This window comes from Caretta caretta, chromosome 18 (assembly GCF_965140235.1).
Source record: "Caretta caretta isolate rCarCar2 chromosome 18, rCarCar1.hap1, whole genome shotgun sequence".
Lineage (NCBI taxonomy): Eukaryota > Metazoa > Chordata > Testudines > Cheloniidae > Caretta > Caretta caretta.
This window is the reverse complement of record NC_134223.1, coordinates 21,168,963-21,190,381: the sequence shown is the minus strand read 5'-3', so window position 1 is coordinate 21,190,381 and position 21,419 is coordinate 21,168,963.

Sequence of the window (21,419 nt, the reverse complement as noted above, 5' to 3'; positions counted from 1 at the left end):
TGAGCGGTTTTCCCACAAAAGTTGGGGTCCCTGTCCCAAAGTTTCTGCTATATAATTACTAGAGCAGGTTGTAATCAAGATGAGCTGGAGAGGTTCTGGGAAAGCCTAATGAGAATTTCCCCTTATAGTTCTCAAACCATGTTTACAATCGCGCATGAATCAAGCCTCACTACTATCCCCTGAGACAGACAAATATTTATTGTAACCACTTTATAGCTGGGTTAGCTGAGGGCTTGAGCTGATCTGAGAGCAAAACATGGGACCCCTACTCTACCCACCAAAGTCTAGACTGGGGAGGAGGAGGAGGGTGTGGCTGCTGTAGCCACTGGGTTGTAAGCCAATGGAGCTAGAGCACAAAGACCCTATCCCTCACAGGTGGGAGGGATAGCTCAGTGGTTTGAGCATTGGCCTGTTGAACCCAGGGTTGTGAGTTTGATCCTTGAGGGGGCCATTTAGGGATGGGGCAAAAATTGGGGATTGGCCCTGCTTTGAGCAGGAGGTTGGACTAGATGACCTCCTGAGGTCCCTTCCAACCCTGATATTCTATGATTCTATGACCCTGCTCCAGTGGGTGTCCAAGTACCAATCACTCACTGCCTCAGTGGTCTCAGCACCATCCTCCATGCTGAAATGAAACACATGGGCCACCGCAGAGATGGAGCTGCAGCAGCTATCTGAGGGAAAGACCTCATCCTTCCCTCTTCTTCTGTTTCTTGAGACTAGGAGCTGCCCTAGTCAAACAGGCATGTGGGTATTTTAACGGAGGTGATGACCATAACTCATGGCCATATCTCCAGTACCCTGAAACTAAAAATACATGTACTGTCCTCAACTCCTGTCCCCTTTTCTTCCTGTCCTTAAATGCAGCCTCGGTGTAGATGAGTGTCCGACATGCCATGACCTGCCCTAGACAACTCAGGCCAAATCCTTGGGTGAAATCCACATTGATTTCCATGGGAATGCTGCATAAGTCTGGCCTAGAGTGCCTCAACCCAGTGATGTTAAGTCCTGTTGCTAAGGCTTCTTGAGATGCATTTCTAATCCTTAGCAGCAGTCAGCGGTTCCCATGCTTCTGTTTTATACAGTTATAAACACGAAACAAGCATTCATAGTGCTCCTCCTCCAGGTGTCATCACGGTGAGTTATTAGAGCGGGAATCAAGTGGATTCAAGACATAGCTGATCCTTCAAAGAACTTAAAATGTAAGGGCCAGCACAGTTTTCAGTACCATGCACGTCATTGCCATGGCAGGAAGGGCTAAAGACTCAATTTTACTGGCTATTCTGACTCCAAAGGGTTTTGTGTTTGTCTGTGGTTTTCTACTAAGGACTGCAAGCTCTGCCAATGGGCACTACGCCCATGTGACTGAAAGAGGAATCAGGCCTGAAAAGTCAAACTCAGCACTAAGATATACCCTTGGCAACCCCATCAGATTCAGTCGTGAGTGGGATGGAAGACAGCACCAAACTAGGGCTAATCACCTAAACAGGGAGAAGATGTCTGATAATAGATGGATCTTTAATCTATAGGACAAAGCTAGAAGCTGAAGCTAGACAAATTTAGACTAGAATAGGACACAATTTAACAGTGAAGGTAATAGACCACTGGAACAACTTACATAGGGAGGTGGGAGACTATCCATCACTTGCAGGCTTTAAATAAAGATTGGATGTCTTCCTAAAAGGTGTGCTCCTGCACCAATAGAAAGTCTGGCTCCAGCCAGGAATCACTGGGTGAAATTCTGTGGCTTAGGTCACGCAGGAGGTCAGACTAAATGAGTGTAATGGTCCTTCCTTGCTTTAAACATCTGTGAACTCAACTCTGACCCCAAGTCAAAATGCTTTGAGAGTCATGAAAAGAAAATTGGAAGGAAATATAACAAATGTATGAACAAGAAAGAACAAAACACACACACACAGATGAATGATAGATGTTTTTCCATTTCCAGTTTTATTGCAGCCTATTCACTGTACATATTTTGTGAAATACAATAATCTATATATGCTCAGACACCAAGTACTGAGAGACTTGTGATAAAATTGTGAGAGCTGGCATCCCTGGTTTTCATAGCCACACCCACATCCTTACTTTGCAATAGCAGCTAACTCAACAAAGTGTTGGTTTGGGGAGTTACGGTGCCTAAGGCATATTCCAGCTTGAGTGGTTACATAGCACTTGCATAAAATCCCTACCCTGTATTCTGAACTAGAATAGAATCATAAAATATCAGGGTTGGGAGGGACCTCAGGAGGTCATCTAGTCCAAGCCCCTGCTCAAAGCAGGACCAGCCCCAACTAAATCATCCCAGCCAGGGCTTTGTCAAGCCTGACCTTCAAAACCTCTAAGGAAGGAGATTCCAGTACCTCCCTAGGTAACGCATTCCAGTGCTTCACCACCCTCCTAGTGAAATTGTGTTTTCTACTATCCCACCTAAACCTCCCCCACTGCAACGTGAGACCATTGCTCCTCATTCTGTCAGCAACTAGCTGCATGGGACTCACTTCCTGCTGCCTATCGTCCCATGGTGTGCAACTGCTAGAGCAGAATTCTTGCTGTCTTTCAGCCAAGGCTCTGCTGCGTTTCCGCGTGTGTGAAGTGACCTCTGCACACACACATATACAGATCTAGTAAAGCACTTTGGGATCCTTTGGGATGAAAGTGTTATACAGATTCAAGGTGTTAGTTAAATTCCCATGTCTCTTAGGCATGCCTGTTTGGCAAGGTATTTATGTTCTATACAAGCTAAAATGTCAGTTTTCCTTTAACTTTATCACTCAAAAACAAATGGAAAGCAGAAGGAACATACACCCAGTGGCATGCATGACCCGGCAGAAGTGCTAAGCTGATTCAAGCTGATGGCCCCTAAGAGCAAGGTTCTTGTCCCTCTCTTCAGCACTAAGTAGCCGAGGTACACCACTCTGCCAATGGGAAAATTATAGGACAAAAAACAGGTTTTTTAAAAAATTGGTTGAAATACTTATTTGTTAATGAAGCTGCATGAAGGGGGCAAGTCTAGTTAGCATCTGGAGCGGGATGCTGGGACTCCAGAAGCATGTGTTCTGATTCCTGCTCTATCCCAACTCAGTGTGTGACCACAGATAGAGAGCGGTGAAGTGACCTACTTCAGTTAGCCATCGATCAACTACACTGAACTTAACCCACCTCTCAGTAATTAATATTTGCAAAGAACTTTGAGCACTGGTATAAAAAGTGCCAACTCTAAGTGCAAATGGTTATCATCCCATAACTCCATTCTGGCAGGGTGCATGCTGCCCAGAGGCAGCTGAATGTCATTGCAAGGTTGAGAAGAAAAGCATAGGTATTAGGGAATTCTTTGGATCTGGTTCCTGCAAGACTAGTGCCTCTAAACACATCTGTTGGCCACTCTTGCTAATGGACCAGACCAAAACCCTTGATTCATATTCTGAGGTCAGGCGTTTGGAATCCAAAACCAGATCTGAAATTCACACCTCGTTCCCAACTCTACCATAAACTAATTTATTTATTATAGAGGATTTTGTTAGCTCAGCTAGGGACCTTTTGGGAGCCAAGACCCATTTTTGGATCAGATAAGAACCAACTCAAACTCTGCACCAAAAATGCAACTTGCTGAATTATTTCTGTAGTTGTTGACATTTCTCTCACTCCTGTTTCCTGCTTCCAGGCATAAGTGAAAGCAGTGAAACACCATGAGACAATCTGTTCACTGGATACCTCAACTCAGCCAGAGGGAGGACTGGCTGGATTTTCGCTTCTGGTTTTGGAACAAAGTTGAGGATATTTATTCTCCCTCCCAAAGAGGACAAAATGATACCATGCTGATGTGTGTATTATCAGAATCTACTGTGGGTAGATGGGGGAGGCAAACACTGATACTGACCCATAATGTCCAAAGACTATCTGCAAATGCCATTACTGTTATATTCTACAAACACGCAGGGTCCTCAAAAAGCATCTTTCTTAAAAAGCAACTTTCTCTGGATAGTGCATGAAATCCATCCAACGCACCATTTCCCTTTTAGGCATGACAAATAGTGTGAGCAAAAGTTATTGCAATAATTCCATCATACCCCAGAACTGATGATGGAAAGCCAGGAAACCTCTTTGCCTATAGAGAAGATATAAAGTGGTATGCGCCATGCCAAGAAATTTGTCTTTGTGAAAGCACTCAGAGAGACTGTAAGAATACAAGAATAATGTCTTTATATATGGAAAAGATAGCTTTCCCCTCTGAATTACAGAGAAGCATCAGTGAAGGAGGAGACTGGGTCAGATTCTGCTCTCACTAAGATGGGTGAAAATTGGTGGCTGGAGCCAGTCCTGTGATTTTACACTGGTGTAAAACGAGTGTGTGATCAGAATCATGGCTTTTCTGGGACAACCCCTTTTATGGTCTCTCTAAATAGCTCTGAGATGCTTTTTATGGAAAAAAAAAAAGATAAGAGCTGCTGTACAGTGATGCAATCAGAGGTCTAACCAATCACTGAAGAGAACCCTGGTTGTTAATGACTATGTGGGTATGAACTGTACCATTTAGAACATGGAGCTGGTGTGGTTTTTCTTTTTCAGTGTCATTACAGAGCATGTGGGATACATGCTGGCAAAGATAGTTGCTATACTCAAGCACCCCGGTTTCTAGGAGGTTCTAGCTTTGCTGTTTGTGTCCTGGAGGAGAGGATATTTACAAGAGCAGTGGGTTGGGCCCATTTTATTCCATATAAAGGCAAAGGAATCTGGAAAAGGGACAGTATGTTTATGTTATGATCCTGGGGAAAAAATTAAAAGTTACTTTTAACTTATGCCCCTTTCACTGGCCTCGTTGCTGTCTTTGGAAAGGAAACAAATACTATACGGCAAAGAGTCCTGTGGCACCTTATAGACTAACAGACATATTGGAGCATAAGCTTTCGTGGGTGACTACCCACTTCGTGGGTCATGCATCTGAAGAAGTGGGTATTCACCCATGAAAACTAATGCTCCTATACGTCTGTTCATCTATAAGGTGCCACAGGACTCTTTGCCGCTTTTACAGATCCAGACTAACACGGCTACCCCTCTCATACTAAATATTACAGGGTAACCATGTGAGCATTCGATTCTGTAAAATCTAAGGCATCTTCCTGCTTTTGCTTCATGCATTTGGAAGCACATCTCTAGTTAGTCACACTTGCTGGATTACCTTAGGCCTTATACTCGGGCTTTTGTTAACAAGATGGTTTGCCATATAAGAACCTTTATTTAAATGTGAATCATGCATGATTGGAATGGCTGCACTTAAAATGAAAGATGCCAACCATCAATTACCTCTGTCCTCATGGGAACCTCCAGCTTCCAGCCCTTACTTTAAAAAGGGAAACGATAAACCTTGCTATGATAATTAAATATATGGCTCTACACCACTTGAAGGATATTGTCAGAGTGGGAGATATACAATGTCCTTTGAACATTTCCACTTAATATAAGGATTGGCACCAGTGCGATGTTCCCTTTCAAGAAAGAGATCTTGGCATCATTGTGGATAGTTCTCTGAAAACATCTGCTCAGTGTGTATCAGACAAAAAAAGCTAACAATATTAGGACCCATTAGTTAAGGTATAAATAATAAAACAGTACATATAATGCTTTTATACAAATTCATGGTACGTCCACAGCTTTAATACTGCGTGTAGTTCTGGTCAGCCGCCCCCCGCCCCTGAAAGAAATATATTAGAATTGGAAAAGGTGCAGAGAGGGGCAACAAACATGATTAGGGATATGGAACAGCTTCCATGGGAGGAGAGCTTAAAAAACTGGGATAGGCACCTATATAAAATCATAGCCTGGAAATATCAATTAATATCAGCCAACAGCAGAATATTTGGTCAAATGCTGGTTTTTAAGAATAACTTTGTATCTGTAGTTCCATAGTGTAACCATATAACATCGATTTAGGATAAGACTGTGTCTGTGAACTTTCATTTGATGCTGTTCCATATGCCATTAACCTGCACCTAAATATCTGTGTTTTGTTTTCAGAAGCCTCGTGTGTTGTGTTTGTACATTGGACCAATTCTCCAATCTGGTAAGGTACAAAGCAGCGCTCATAAGGCTGGGCATGGGGTCCCTCGCATACAAACACTCTCCACCAGTGGAAAGCTGATGAAGGTGCTCGGCTGCATTCAGCTGCCCCGCCACCCCGACGGGTGCCTGATTAGTGGAGCAGGACTCTACTATGGCTCAGCCTCCACTGCAGGAAATAGAGCAGCAGGGGGAATAATCTAACAGCTGCTGAGCCTGGGCAGCCAAGGATGAGGGAGCTGTGTGCAATTGCCATTCTCCACATCTGAACACAGGTCAAACAGAACAGAGCATCCTGGCCATTGAGTTTACTGGTGAGAACATTTTAATGTTGGGTCAGATTTAAAATTGTTGAGCTGTGATGAAATATCCACGTCTTTCTCCTTGGGAAGAACGTATCTTATTGTCTGTTACTTTTTCTACATATGTATTTGTCAACAGGTGGTCTATTTGTAGCCTTATTACCATGGCATACCTCACCGTAATTCTAGCCTACCAGAGTGGAGCCGGGCTAGAATTGTGAGAACAACTAGGAGACCAAAAATGTAAGAGGAGGATGGAAGCCTGGGTATCCCTAACAGTGTAATCTATCAGGGGATGTTTTAATTTAAACATGACAAAGAAAACAGACTGTCCACTCTTATGTCCCCTCCTGGGCTAGTGGTACAGTGACAGAGAAAAACCCTTGGTAATGGCTGATGTGCACTTTCAGTCTTTGAATAAAGAGGAGCTTTTCTGAAAGTTAAGAACTTGTTTACGCATTAATGAGGAGTGGAATTAGAATGGATGCTTAAGCACTCAGTGCCTGAAATCATTAGCAGAAAACCACTGCAAACAGAACATCCTTTGCAGTTATTAAAACATTGAGTTTACATGTGGCTTAAGGGGAATAGCATTGGCTTTGGCACATCCGAGGTTTGGAAGAAAGCAACTCTGCAAAGGTGTCGGCAAATAAGTGATCCCACTGCCTCCAAAAGCTGAGATTTACCAAGATGAGAAACTCTGGGGCCCAAATTGGAGGGTCCTAATTTTCAAAAAGTGCTCAGCACCCAATGTGAACACAAAGCCCTGTTACCGGTTCTCAAGCTAGTCACTTTGGAAAATCTTAGCATCAGGCTTTGCTGTGTCAAAGAACAGCCTTGCAGTCAGTTAAGCCGAGAATGCAGGGCATCTTTTCTCATCGCACCAATGTAACATTAGTGAGACAAACAAACATGTCCAGTATGTTATGATCTGGAGTTTCATATGGAATTAAAATAACCGTTGAAGAAAAAGGAAGAGATGAAAAGTTTCATCAACTAGTAGGTTTCAAATGAGAGCTTTGAACCCCATCCCTAATGCCAACTGTTCAAGGGATTTCTCTGATGTTGCCCTTACTTTGATTAAATCAGCTTGAAAACCTCCATAAGTTGATATGAGATAGCACTGTGCAATTTTTACATCAAAATGTATTCTTTGAAGATTGAAATAAATATATCATTTCAATATATCAGTTAATATGATGAGTAGAAAATGAGAAGCATTCCTCTGCAGCAATATCCAGATATGTTGATACTTTGCTTAATTATTTCTGATTTCATGTATTAATCACTATGTATTTGCAGGAAAGAAATGTGTATTGATTTCTACTGCTTCTCCAATGGTTTCTGTATGCTGGGGGTACAATGACCAATGACCAGTGTTTCACTGTAATGAAATTTGTTCTCATCACTAATTACATTCTGCAACTGTTATTGACTATGCTGATTAGCCTAATACATTACCCAAAAAACATCAGACACCTTAAAGATTAGCTGTTTGTAATGTTTAAACAATGCTAATAACATTTGATTCATAGTAACATATACTTGCGCTTCCAACCTTTAGTGTTTGCTGTCCACAACATCTAATTGTAAATGTATCAATGGTTTAATGTTATCATGGATACCTGTTGGATAATGCATAGTATTCCAAACTATCTATGAAATCTTTCAAATAGCAGTACACATCAGAAATATTATACTTCCTAGACAACTGGATTAATTTTCTCCTTGTGGAATAGTTACATAGTCTTCCGTGAATATGGCATTCACTGATGCACTTAAGCCAATGACACAAGGTTGGGGATGGGTTAAGTATCAGAGGTATCTATTACAGAAGGAATTATTTGTTAATGAATAACTTGTCTGAATTGTGATCACACAATTAAATGTACCGCTTGCAATTCACTGATATTCATTGCTTTGATACAAAGGTAATAAGAACCTTGGAAAACCATGTGGAGAGTCCTTGCCCCATCATGAATTACAATTCTCAGCCATTTATTTGTTAGGCTGATTAACCTAATACCATACATCTTCCCCCCGACCCCCAAAACAAATCAAACGTCTTAAAGAAATCTCAGAGAATTTAAGCCTCAGAGAACTGTAGAGCTCTTCTGGTATCTATGGGGTAAGAAATAGTAACCTCAGCTGCTTTTATAGGCGTTCTGTGAGGGGAACAAACACTGCCTCCTGGTCAAAGAATTCCTAAGGAATGCCACTCTCTCCTAGGCTGGTTACTCCCATATTTGGGGAAAAAAGGAATTTGCTCGTGTAAATGTGCAAGTGGTGGCCAGCTTCTCTGAATTCACTGAATCTTGAGAGAATTTGTGAATTCTCCATTTCCCCCGTGGATGGTTTGATTCAGAGCTGCCCAGTATTGCTGGAGTAAAATTCACAAAGAAAAAACAACATTAACAACTCTGGAATTCATTTAAAATCTTCCATGCAGGTAAATATTATTGTCCTAGAGTTAGACCATGGATTTAGATACTGATTTATTCTCAACCTCCAAGCAAAGAGTGATAATTTGTACTTGCAACATAAAGCTGGCCTTTAATTAATGCAGCACTCTCAGTAAGAACAGTAATGAAGAGCTATGCTTCTAAGGTGTAAGTGCACCAAGAGCCTGGAACAACTCACAAACAGATAAAAGCATTGAGCTCCATCTCTCAGATGACCGTTCCAGAGCATAGCTCTCTGGAAATTCAGAAACTAATTTGAAAAACTCTTCTTTCACCATGTGAGTGAAGCTGAGAACCTCTGCAGAAGGTTATCCTCATCCTTACCATGGGCAGCAGCCAGCTCCCAGAGGGATCTATTAGAAATTGCAAAGACAACTTCATTTTTTTTTGCAAAATTTTAGTTGCTCACAATTGTAACATAAAGCGCTGCTTAATTCCATCCACGGGGAGCCTACTGTAAGCAGAGATGGGATGGGAAGCTGCTGCTTTGACTCCCTGACCGTGGTTTCTTGTTCCTCACTGTGGTACTCATGTCCTTGCCAGCATGCGGATGGGGAGATGCAGGACAGAACGCATCCAGCCGTGGCTGCAGCTCAAAGGCCTCGGCGGATTGCGCTGTTAGTGCAGCCACACAGGGCTCCCTGGTGCTGGGTGCACAAGGGCTGCCCGGCTTTACTGTGCCAATGGCCAGTTGCTGCTGTTATGGAGGCAAAAAGACTGGCCCCCTCACCTAGCCTAAAAGAGGGGATGGAGTGTGCGGCTCCAGCCAATCAGCAGGCCCATGGGAGCCTGTGGGGAGACCAGTCATGCAACCTGATGCAGATTTGGGCTGTAATAGGTCAAGAAGTGTGAGGTGTGCTTGGGAGACCTGGACATGAATGCACCAGCTGGCACTGTTGGGGATGCACTCTGCAAACTGAGAAAGAGGTTGCTTTGTAGGCCATTACCCAGACTGCTCTTCTCCCTGACCATTATGCACAGGACTGCCAATGTCACCCTCCCCTCCCAAACCTGACAGTTGGTAATTTCAAATATCCCTGAGTGCTATTGAGCCTGATTCTACAACCCATCCGCATGAGATGTGTTTATTCACATCAGTATTCCTAGTGAATGCAGGGCATGCATCTGCATTGAAAATGGCAAGAGATTCTTCCATCATTGTTAGCTCTGTGAGGCTGATCCATCGGTGCTCACAAAGGTAGCTAATGTAGAAGGGATGCCAACATTTTTATCATCTTGTCCTCTAGACGTGCTCAGAGCAGGGTCAGAAGACACTGTGGTTAAAATGGTAGCATCCACACAGGCATTGTTTATATCAGCCAGTGTTATTGTCACCGGTGGAGCTGAACTTGTGCTAGATCAATGCGGGGACAATTCTCATGGTGGACAAGTCTGATAAGTAAGTCAGTAAGTACTACTCATTGTGAGTGAGGGTTGCAAAATTTGGCCTTCAGAGATTGTGTGAAAGTCAGTTTGTCCTCACTGCACAACCGTGGATTGTAATGAGAGCAGCCATCTTACACTTCAACTGTTAAAAATATTAATTATGTTCAGACATATGAAGGCTGTCCTTCTACATGTCCTGGAGGGTAGTGTGTGCCTTCTGCTTCCTGAGCAAAACTACTCCACTCAGCTGCCAGCAATGTGATCCCTCTGTTTCTTGCTATTCTAAATAACCAAACAAGCAGAAAATAGAAGACACTAATATTAATATTAAAAAGGCACTTAGAGTTTTAATCAAGCTTTAGGGGGGGGAAAGAGACATCTAACATGCCACTTTACACAGTTGATAAAATGTTTGACATTTACTGGTGTCGATAATGAATCTTGTCTAAATTTTCCCTTTTAAAATGCCACTCCAGACACTCTGTCTGTGGGGTTTAGAAAGCACTTGTCCTACAAAGTATTATTATGACTAAAGATATTAAACTGTAGCTCCATTCAATCATACCAGCCCTATGATATGGCTGAAATACAAATCCCCACTTCTAATGCAAGGAGAGATCTCTCAACTTAGTATATCCAGGGAAATGGAAGAGACAGGCTATTTTTCTGAAACTGTGATGCTTGCAGTAATGTTTGTACTTGTGCACTTCCACATAATGGACAGATGCTGAAGGTGCACAAGATGCAAATGAATAAATATGTCTGGCTAACAGGAAGTGGCTTTGCTTGTCCCATAAGTCGTACCGTATCGATGCCAAGAGATAATGCTGGAGCATAATGCCATTTGTTACTTCTTTGCCTTTGTTCAGATAGATTTGCTCCTCCCCGCCCCCAGCTCCTAGATCCATCCCATAAATCTCTTTCTTTCTTTCTTTCTTTCTTTCTTTCTTTCTTTCTTTCTTTCTTTCTTTCTTTCTTTCTTTCTTTCTTTCTTTCTGAGAGTGAAACAGAGCTGAATGCTAGGCTTAATAAATCCATAGCCGTTTAGAGACTGGGGAGAAAAACCTAGTGTATCACCCACTACTGACACAAGGTTGTTACCTGCAGTCCATTTTGGAGTACAGGGACCCAGGCTACTTTTAGATGGTTCAGGATGCACTGCTTCCACCTCTTTCCATGTCTAGAGCTCACTTTTTAACAGTGCTTTTCCAGCAACTAAACTCAATGCCCCTTAGTGCTGTTTGATGCCCCGTATCCGGTTGCTTGTCCAAGGATCCTCCTGAACAGTTTTTCTCCCACCATTCTCTTTATAACTCTCAAATGCTTGCACACAGGGTGTCCAAAAGCTATTTTAAGTTTTCCTCCTCAAGGGTGATGCTGGAAAAAGAAACTTATGGTATTCTCCCAAGCTCCACCCATTTATGAATGAAAATGAGAGGCCAATCACAGCAGACTATGCAGATATTTATTCCATAGCACTTTCCTCTTCCGTCTCACATGCTTTGACCAGTAGTTAAATTAGATAGCAATACTGACATTTAAGTTCTTATTCACCCTCAAACTAGGCACTCCATTGAGATGTACAGTAAGAGCTCGCCCATCTCTCAGAGCTATTGTTTTGCTCTCTTGAGCATCATTGCATTGGTTTACATTTTGTTCACATTTTGAAAATTATCTTTGAAACTATGGGGACTAGAGACTTAATTTTTCTTTTCCTCTCAGGTTAGATTCTGGAGCAGAGAATGGCAGCGCACAGAGGTTGGCTCACTCAGTGGCGATGAACAAGCCAAATCCTCATAACCCAGAATATTTGACCCTCCATGAGGAAAGGATAGATATTTTGGAAATATTAATAAACTAGCTGGGAAGCATTTTTGCTTGATCTGAGGGTTGGTTATAACCATGCGCCAGGTATTTGTGGTTAAGAAAAAAAAGCTTCTTACGTTCCTCACCTGTAATAAAGATTGCTTATCTGCTCAGAGGGCATAGATTTATTTTTATCCCATATGAAGATTGGCAGATAGGTTAGATAGATAATACATGGTATGTATGTAAAATCTCCAAGGGAAAACAGATGGTGCAGAATGAAACCAGATCCAGAGCACATCCTCCTCTGCAGCTGCTACCCACAACACAGGCTTTTCAAAGGCACTTAAGTCAAATCTGTCTGATTGCTTTCACTCTAACCTCCTCTTCTTATTCCAATGAAATAAGTATGGAGAAGCCTCTTCTGTCTAATGAGAACGCTACTGGGTTATCAAAAAGCAAAAGCAGCTTCCTACTTGCCAGACCATTGGTGTAGAAAAATAAGGAATGCCTTGGTTTTCTGATCCCAGCTGAAATCTCAAGCACAGTGCAGAAGGAACTAATCCAGATCCCACTGAAGTCAATGAAAAGTCCCCCAAAGACACAGAAGAAAATTGCATCGGGATCATAGCTGGCAACAAGCTAGAGAACCTGTAGTTGTTTGTTAGATTTGGTTTTGTACTTGAGTCTTCAGAGGGAGTGTGATCAGGGCTTGTATGTGTGTTACAAAGACACATAGAGGAGGGAGAGAAGGAGAAACAGAGGGAGAACAAGACATAAGGAAAAAATTCATCTCACTTTCTCATTCTTTCTCTCATCTTCTTCTCTGTGGGAGATCTTGTTCACCATCCTGATCTTGCCACAGTGCTGAATGCTAACAGGATAAGCCTGAATCCAAACCTAGCAGTATGGGGGGCAATTCCAGCTCAGATTCCCAATACCAAACCCCCATTCTGTGGGGGTGTCCAGTGGACCCAGTGCCCTACTCATCCCAGCAAGCTGCAGACTTCTCAACCCCATCCTCCTAGCTAAAAGTTGTAAGCAAATAACCTTGACTCTTCAGCTCTGCTTGCACAGAATGTGGAGCATGACAACAGCAGACACTTTATATTTTATCAGTAAGTGGCAGTTGTCTTGTTTAAATACAGCTTATGCTCCATGGCTACTAAATTGCAGTTTATCTAAGGAGCATTTACGTTCCTCTCCTGGAAGGACACTGCAGAGAGAAACATATAAGCGGCTACTTCCTTGGCCCTGCCACTCTGTCATGCGCTTCCCCTCATTTGGAGGATTTAATTTTGGGGAGGATGGGGGAGAGAAATAAATTATTCTTTGAAAGTTAGCGCATTTCTCAGGGGCATGGTGTAAAAAATGAGGTTTTAATAGCTTTGAAATTGAGGTTCCCTGTGTCAATAGGACAAGACACTCCAAGTCAAATGACAAATCTATTAGGAGAAAAACCAAATATTTTGTTAGTCAGAGGACAGAAAACAGTGTCTTAAGACACTTCTATGGTTTGAAGCTTTCTGAAATGTTTGGTAGTTACCATAGTCTCAATCTTTCCCTTATTTTTTTTAGGTATTGGCTTTGGGAACAGAACACTTATCCTTTCCTTCCAGAACATGGCTTGGAGTTCCTCAACTTAATGCATATATTTGGCAGTTGATTATATAATGAAAATACTTGACACTTCTAAATCACCTTATATCTGATGCTCTCAAACATCCATCAGTTAATTAACCTAATAGAGTCCCTGCCAGGTGGTAAATATAATTTTTCCCTCTGAGAGATGGGTAGACTGATACACAGGGAGATGTTGTGACTTGGTCTACACCACACAGTGGCTAGAATAGAACAGAACACAGGCAACTTGAATCCCATGTCTCTGCTCTAACCACTGAACAGTGCCACCTTGTTAGCACTGTCATAATATTCAGGTTCCACAATTTGTTTCAGGGATAAGTATAAGGATATTCCCGGCATTGTTAGAAAAATCCATGAGAACAGTGAAAGCAAACAAAGAAGGTAGAATAAACATCAATTATTTAGTTCAGAGGTTTCTAGCAGAGTGTTGCTAGCATTTATTCTATTAGCAACCTTTGAAAAACAAAGTTGTTAAAATTAAAACACACCATCAACATTAAAAAAATAATGGAGTGAATTATTTGAAGGGGGAACTGAAATGTGACACAAACTGACACACTTTCAATCCAAAGTGTAAACAAATTGCAGAGACGGCTTTCATTGCAGGAGAGTCTGAGTCTGATCCCCCTTTTACTAATTAACAACACAGCAAAACCCAATTAAAACAAAACCAAGAGAGCTCTTGTTGCTTTCTGTTTATCCACAGACCAAGGATAATGCAGGGAAATGAACTGGAAATGCTCTGCCCAGCGCCATGGCAATTCATTTGCAGAATCAGCATGCTCTTTGTATCCCCAGAGAACCTGATCAGCCCCCTACGGGCATGAAGGGGTTTGGAAATCTGGCGGGCTTCCTTCTGATTTACTCATGAGAGTCAGCTCCCCCAAACTAAACAAGGTGCACTAGCCTTCAGCTGGGGCTAGGAATCAAAGCAAAGGAATCTTCTGGGGCTGCGGTATGAACAGGCCAGAAGGCCACAGGCAATTAATGTAGGCTAGCACTGAGATCCCCCAGCTATTAGCCCTTGCGGCAGGTGGAACTGAAACAGAAGCCAAGGCAGAGGCCTGGGGTGACCAGTTTATAAACAGACCACACTGCCACAGCCGATTAACAGACTGGCAAGTTATTACCTCACTTATTTGTTTGTCTCAGTATCTGCATATCTTGTTTACCACTTTGTTTAAGACCAGGGATAACGAATTAGGCTGCTCTGAACTCCTAGTGCATTGCTCTAATTAGAGAATTTTTACACTCTCAGCGTGCACTCAGGCAGGGGGTTTGGGCACACAGCAGGGGAGGGGAACATACTTTCTTCTGATGCTCTGTAGTTTGGGCCAACGTTCACAGCTGCCCATGTTCTGCAGGAAAGGGGTGCCTGTGGGCTGCGCTTTTCAAAGGCTGTTCCAGCAGGTGATGGCACCCAGGCTCGGCCTGCCTGAAGACAAGTCTCCTTCCCCTGTTCTAGGCCCAAAGCAGGGAGCTAGGCAGAGATTGTGTCATGGTCACTGGATATCAAGAAGAACCCACATAATCCCCACGAAAAACAGGATATCAGACATGCCAGCCCGTCACATCCCTCCTGCCGTGCCTGCTCTGGTTAGCCGCAGGAGCCAGGGAAGGGGCTACAGCTGTGCACTTTATCCCCCAAATGATGCCTTTTCAATCCAAATGCTCAGGAACCACCCTGCACCGGCAGCATTTCAGGGCAGGGAGTGTGCTGTCTGGGAGTCTTGCCTGCCCCAACCCAGCACGGAGAGGCTGCAAAGCATCCAGCCTACCGGGAATAGCCTGCTCCCCTTCTCAGGTGCATATGGCGATGTGCCACCAGAATGATGGAGACACCTGAACCTAACACTTGGATAGATGCAACAGCCATTCTAGTGCATGTGAGAGCATTATCCTGTCAGTGTTGTGCCCTGCTGTCGGAAGTAATGACAGGGGTCAGGAGCCAGGTTTTCGGAGGCCAATTTCCATCCCTTTAGGGAAGAAAAGGCAAAATAAGTCACAAGTATAAATATCCCCTGCATGATGTTCACAGTAGTTTGCTACTGTTCTCCCCCAAAAGAGCACAGGCAGGAGTGACTAGCTAGTACATGTGAGTCCGGGTAGGGTCTGCAAAATCTACCCACAAAAACCATAAGCTGCAGCCCCAGGTGTGTGTCTCCCTCTCACTCACACACACATCCTTTGTGTTCATGTACAATGTGTGCTTTTCATTTCCGCATGCCGCATCGCCCACCCTGGGGTCCATGCACATCCCAGTCACAACGCCCGGCATGGATGGGACAAGAATGACTCACAGCCTCCCTCGTGAATAGAGATTCTGTGCAGTGAGTTGCCCTCCTCACCCTGGCATCACAGAAGACATGGGAAGCAGCAAGAGAGCCGATGCCGAGGGTGTCCCTTTGGCTCCCCGGAAAGGGCCTACTGGTGAGTACGCCCAGGGTGTTGGTGACCCAGGCTGGGACAGAGAGGAGTGACTGCTGTTGCTCATGTGCCCAGCTCATCACAAGGCATCGCAGCCCATATCCATGGCTTGTTCCACTCATATCCCCTCGCTGAGACATTGTGTCAGTTTAAAAACCCCCTCCCCCACTCACAACACCCCGTACCCATTGTGGGCATGGAGGCAAAAGGTGACAGTTTAGCTAAATAACGGCTAGGCAGGTGGCAAATGATGATCCCCACCTCTGACTGGCTGTGAACCATGCACACAGATAGCGTACCTTAGCACCAGAGTGTTGGTTTTATTACCCACCCCGAACTTGGTTGTTTCAGCCCCTTTGGTAGGTCTTACTTTTTAGACTGCAATCTTTTTGGGGCAGGGAATGTCGTTTATAATATATTAATACAGTGTCTAGCACTGGGGCCTTACGATGCTATTGCAGTACACGTTTGTTAATTAATAATGATCATCATCTTAGCTTAAATCTAGTCCTAACACGAAAAGCAAAGCAGCATCCCAGACTTCAACAGAACCTCCAGGTTGGTTTTGTTTGCTGTGGGAGTTTTTTCACCAACATTTTGGACGTCTTTATTTTCCAGAGGGCATGGTGACAGTCTTTCCCAACCACAGCCTCTTTCTTTCGTGAATATTTGCTTCACCTGCATCTCTCTCCATGGAGTATCAGCATACGTGCCCCGCATAGCAGTCTAGCTGCTGAAAACCCTTGCCAATAAATCGTTTCTGGATGTCAACATATACCCTGAAAGCTGATATAGACAAACTGAGAAATAGTTTGGAGAGAGAGAGAGAGGGGAGGGCAAAAAAGCCCCAGACTCAACTGGAAGAGATTTTGCTTTACATTAAATAAGAAAAAGACAATGCTAAGGAGATCTTCTCCCCATGACATGCAAGAGAATTATTTATGACTTGTTACTAACTGGGATGAACATGCGATAATCATTTCTAATTTCATATTCAGAGATCATTACCATCCCTGGCGGCGGAAGGGGCATGAAAAGTGAGTCTTTGAGACCCTGCAAGTTAGTTTAACTATGCATAGGAACTGAAAGAAATTGCTATGGTTGGAGCAGCTTCAGATGGGGAATGATGATGACAGAGGGACCAGCTGACTCCTGTATCAGGAATGCTTAGCCAGGATTAACATGGGATGAGCACCTGGAGTAGAGGGATCCATGAGTATGCAGTGGCAACATGATGACTTCTCTGTTGCACCTGCTTCCAGGCTGTCAGAACAGGAGTCTTGGCTGGGGCATCCCTACACCCCAGCATTGCTTAGCTGCCGTAATGGCCTTTGGCAGCCAACGTAAGTAAGAGTTGGAAGCCAGCCCAGCACAGAGTTTTCCCAAAATTGCAGTGGTACAAAGTTGGGTGAGTGCATCCCTCTTGAGTGACATCATGCACTCCCTGGCTGGAGCCAGTGGGCCATATAATTTAATGAATATATAGCCCTTACAAGAATTTACACTTGAACCATTTTCCCAAGCCGTTCAATACTGTGTGAGTATGCTATCATTTCAGCTACAGGGAAGAGAAAACAAAGAAGGCATTGTATATATTCCCACCTTGATGCACATCAGTTCTCCTTGCACCATGGTGACATGATGAGAACATATCCCTAGGAAGCCTGAAGGAGCTTTAAGTTTATGTAGTGAGATAAACACAGCTGCAGCCCAGCTGACTGTGAAGTTCTAAATTCCTAGCAGACAGCAGCACAATAAAGTCTTTCATTTCTTTAGCGTGCCAAGTGTGGAATGAAAGCACTTATGAACTCTGTGTGGCCACAAAGAGACACAGGACAAAGTCTCTTGATAGAGCTACAATCTAAATTCTGTTATTGGCCTTTTACCCCTTGAGTACAATGGGTCATGTCTTCTGCATCCTGCAACAAAACACCCATCTCTCTCTGGGCTAGATGAGTGAAGATGGTGATCTCGCCCCATTAGTAACAGCATGATAAGTTTGGCTAAAAGTCCAGGTCCTGAATAGTCCGAAAGAAGCTATTGTATATGTCAACCCATGGCCTAATGTTAGAGTGACGCATTAGCAAGTCTCCCATCTAGCACCTTTGTCCTGAGCGTCTCGGAAAGCATCGATGAAGAAAAGCAAACGGGAACCCTGGTTATGTGTCTCTACTTATTGAAACAAGACAGCACATCTCCCTACCTGCGTCAGTAGCAGTAGGAGCTATGATATATTTATTTAAATTGAATGGGGCTGTCATGAGGTGCACTTACTGATAGGGTGCTAGGGTACCTCCTCCTGACCGCTATGGGGATTAGGTCTTTCCAGGTCAGCATCCCATTCTGCTGCTCGTTGCTGCCTCTCTTTTCCCCTCATGGGGAGTTGTGAGGATCAGCTGTTTAGTGTCTGTAAGGGACTTTGAATGTGTAAGTTATAGAAACGCTATATATGATTGTTACCACCTACTCTTCCAAAAACCCATTCAGCAGAGGCCACGGAGGGCTGGGCAGTGTGTAAGCTGTATCTCCCACCTCTACCTGCTGCCTGCATCAAGGAGAGGAGACTTTGTGCTTTTCGTTGTGTCCCGTTTTAGAAGCTTACTGAGCAGGGATCCTAAGCTGGGCCCAGCACTCACCCAGACCTCTACTTTGCAGTGTCTGGGTGTTTCAGCAGGCTGAGCTCCCGACAGTTCGCCCTTTGGCAGACACAAACATAAGCACAAACAAATCTTCCCTCAGACAACTTCTGTAAAGCTGTGGGCCCAGCTAGGCCCACTGGCGAGGGTAAAGGATACATTCCTATCACAAGGGCATCTGCAGCAAGTCCTCGCTTCCCTCCAGCAGGAGTCACTGGGCAGTGCTTGGCTGAGAAGTTCTTGCCTCCAGCCAGCCCCTGCTCCAGGATCTCCTGGCTGGAGACCTGCTCTCCTCCTGAGCTGCTTTGCTACCAGCTGAAATGGGCTTCTCCCTCTGAAGCCTCCCTCCAGACCTGATATCGCTCACAGGTGTCCCCTGAGCGCAGATGAGCCTCTTAACCCTGTGTTGCCCAGTGTAGGGTCTGTATATCCAGAATGTTCTTCTCAGTCTGCAGAACAATCGCCCTAAGCAGTTAGCAGAGGTTCAGAACCTGAGCTCCCCTTAGGCCAAAGCTTCCATTCATGACTCTGGAGAGATATATGGGAGTCCAAGGGTTTGTTTTGCTCTGAGACAACACTCTTGCAGGGACCCTGAGAGATGTCATTTGGCAAGACCATTTCTCATTTGACTGCAGGCTGGAGTCATACATGCAGGATTCCGATAGGAGACATCAATGATTTATACACTGAATTATGCCTTCCACACACACTTCTTTAATGTATGGAAATGTCACATTGCTTTAACTATTACACTGAACTTCTGTCCTCCAATAAATGGCTAATTTCCTTCCAAGGATAAAGTGGTACATTATTTTTGGCTGACCAATTTAGCTTGGGGCACTCTAATTTTTTCCTATCTACTCCAAGGACACATACTTCACCATGATTGCCTCAGAGCAATGACAGAACAGGCACATTTCTAATGACTGGCATAGTCTGTACAAAATACGTTAAATATATTAAGTCTGGCACTGTCTGTGTCTCAGGAGATACTTGCAATGCTGCACGTGGGAACATATTCCACCCTTGCAGCTCCTTTCGCGGAGCAGTGGTTAGGCTTTGCTACCTCACTCTGCTAAGAATATCCCTCATCCCCCAAACTGAGGTTGGGTGGAGGGCACCAATATTTTCAGGCAATTCATATTCATGCCCAACTGTGCAATGCCCTGAAATCCACTGTAACGTGGAGAAGTATGTGTGGGTTGCAGATGGCAGCCAGCCGATTTGACAGCGTCAGACCAGCTGAGACTTCACTGTGGATCTTAAGAGATATTTACAGATGTACGGATGGAAATAGGGGTCAGGTGCAACCCTGGAATCTAGTAGGTGAGAGGAAAGCGGGTAAGGGCTGGGACTTACCCAGCTCAACAGAAAATGTCAATGTGGCCGAACACTACAGTTTACTAAATAATGTCTCATCTGTACAATGGTCCAGATCCTGAAGTCGTGATTCAGTTTGTATTCAGGCTGAAGCTGATGTGGTAGGACTTAGGAGCACGAGTCCTACGGAGACACCTCCTACATCACTGAGGTTCCCACGACAATTTCAGCCCATTCCAACAGAAGTTGGTCCACTAAAAGATATTCCCTCACCCCACCTTGTCTCTCTAGATTCCAGCCCATGGCAGTTGTGCCCAAGAAAGGGGGTGAATAAGCTGCTCAGGGTTTAGGCAAATCAAAATATTATTCCTGTGCTGCTTCCCTCTGCAGGGAAATTGAGAGGGCTTCTACAAGCTCACTTAACATAGCAATGATTTCACCCACCGCTGACCAGCAGTCTCCTCTGGGGTGAGTTGTAACAGCTCACAGGGACGCCGTGCAGGAGTCTGATCCAGAAAGCCAGGGAGAATGATATAGCCAATGGAGAATGGAGGAAGAAATTAGCTCCACAGAATGTAATTACCCAAGTGGGAAACTGGCCAGCCCATTGGCGATAACATGCCAACTCTTGGTGAAGGCACTATGGGATAATTAATGATCACAAGAAGTTTACATCCTAAACAGCATACGCCAGATTCACCCTGGCATTCCACCCCACAAGTCTGCAGGCCCTGGATGGCAGTATGTCTGGCTACAGTAGGGCACAGCAATACATGCCACTCATCCCCCCAGCACATCCAGGGGCCCAGAGCCAGCCAGACACCTGACAAAGTAGCTCAAGAGTTATCCAGGAGTTGCTCCAATTTGTGGTGCAATCTCTACCCAATTCAGTAAAAAGAACAGGAGGACTTGTGGCACCTTAGAGACTAACAAATTTATCTGAGCATAAGCTTTCGTGAGCTACAGCTCACTTCGTAGCTCACGAAAGCTTATGCTCAAATACATTTGTTAGTCTCTAAGGTGCCACAAGTCCTCCTTTTCTTTTTGCGAATACAGACTAACACGGCTCCTACTCTGGTACCCAATTCAGTGAGCATCACCTGTAGAGTGACCATATTTTCCTATGCTGAATACGGGACATCTGGTAAAATTACTTATGTTCAAGTGAGTTCACGGGCAATCAATCAGATCTATGCAGTAAAAAAATGTTCAAATTAACATCAAGTTGACTCAGCCCCTGTTAAAAAGAAATACTGCGGTAGTCAGGTTCTTTTTATTTACCTTCTTATCTTTAAAGCTTTAGGGTTCACATGGGGAGAGGTCAGACACCCACACTCCCGTACAGGGCTCTCAGTGGGGGAAGAGTGGAGGGGATGATC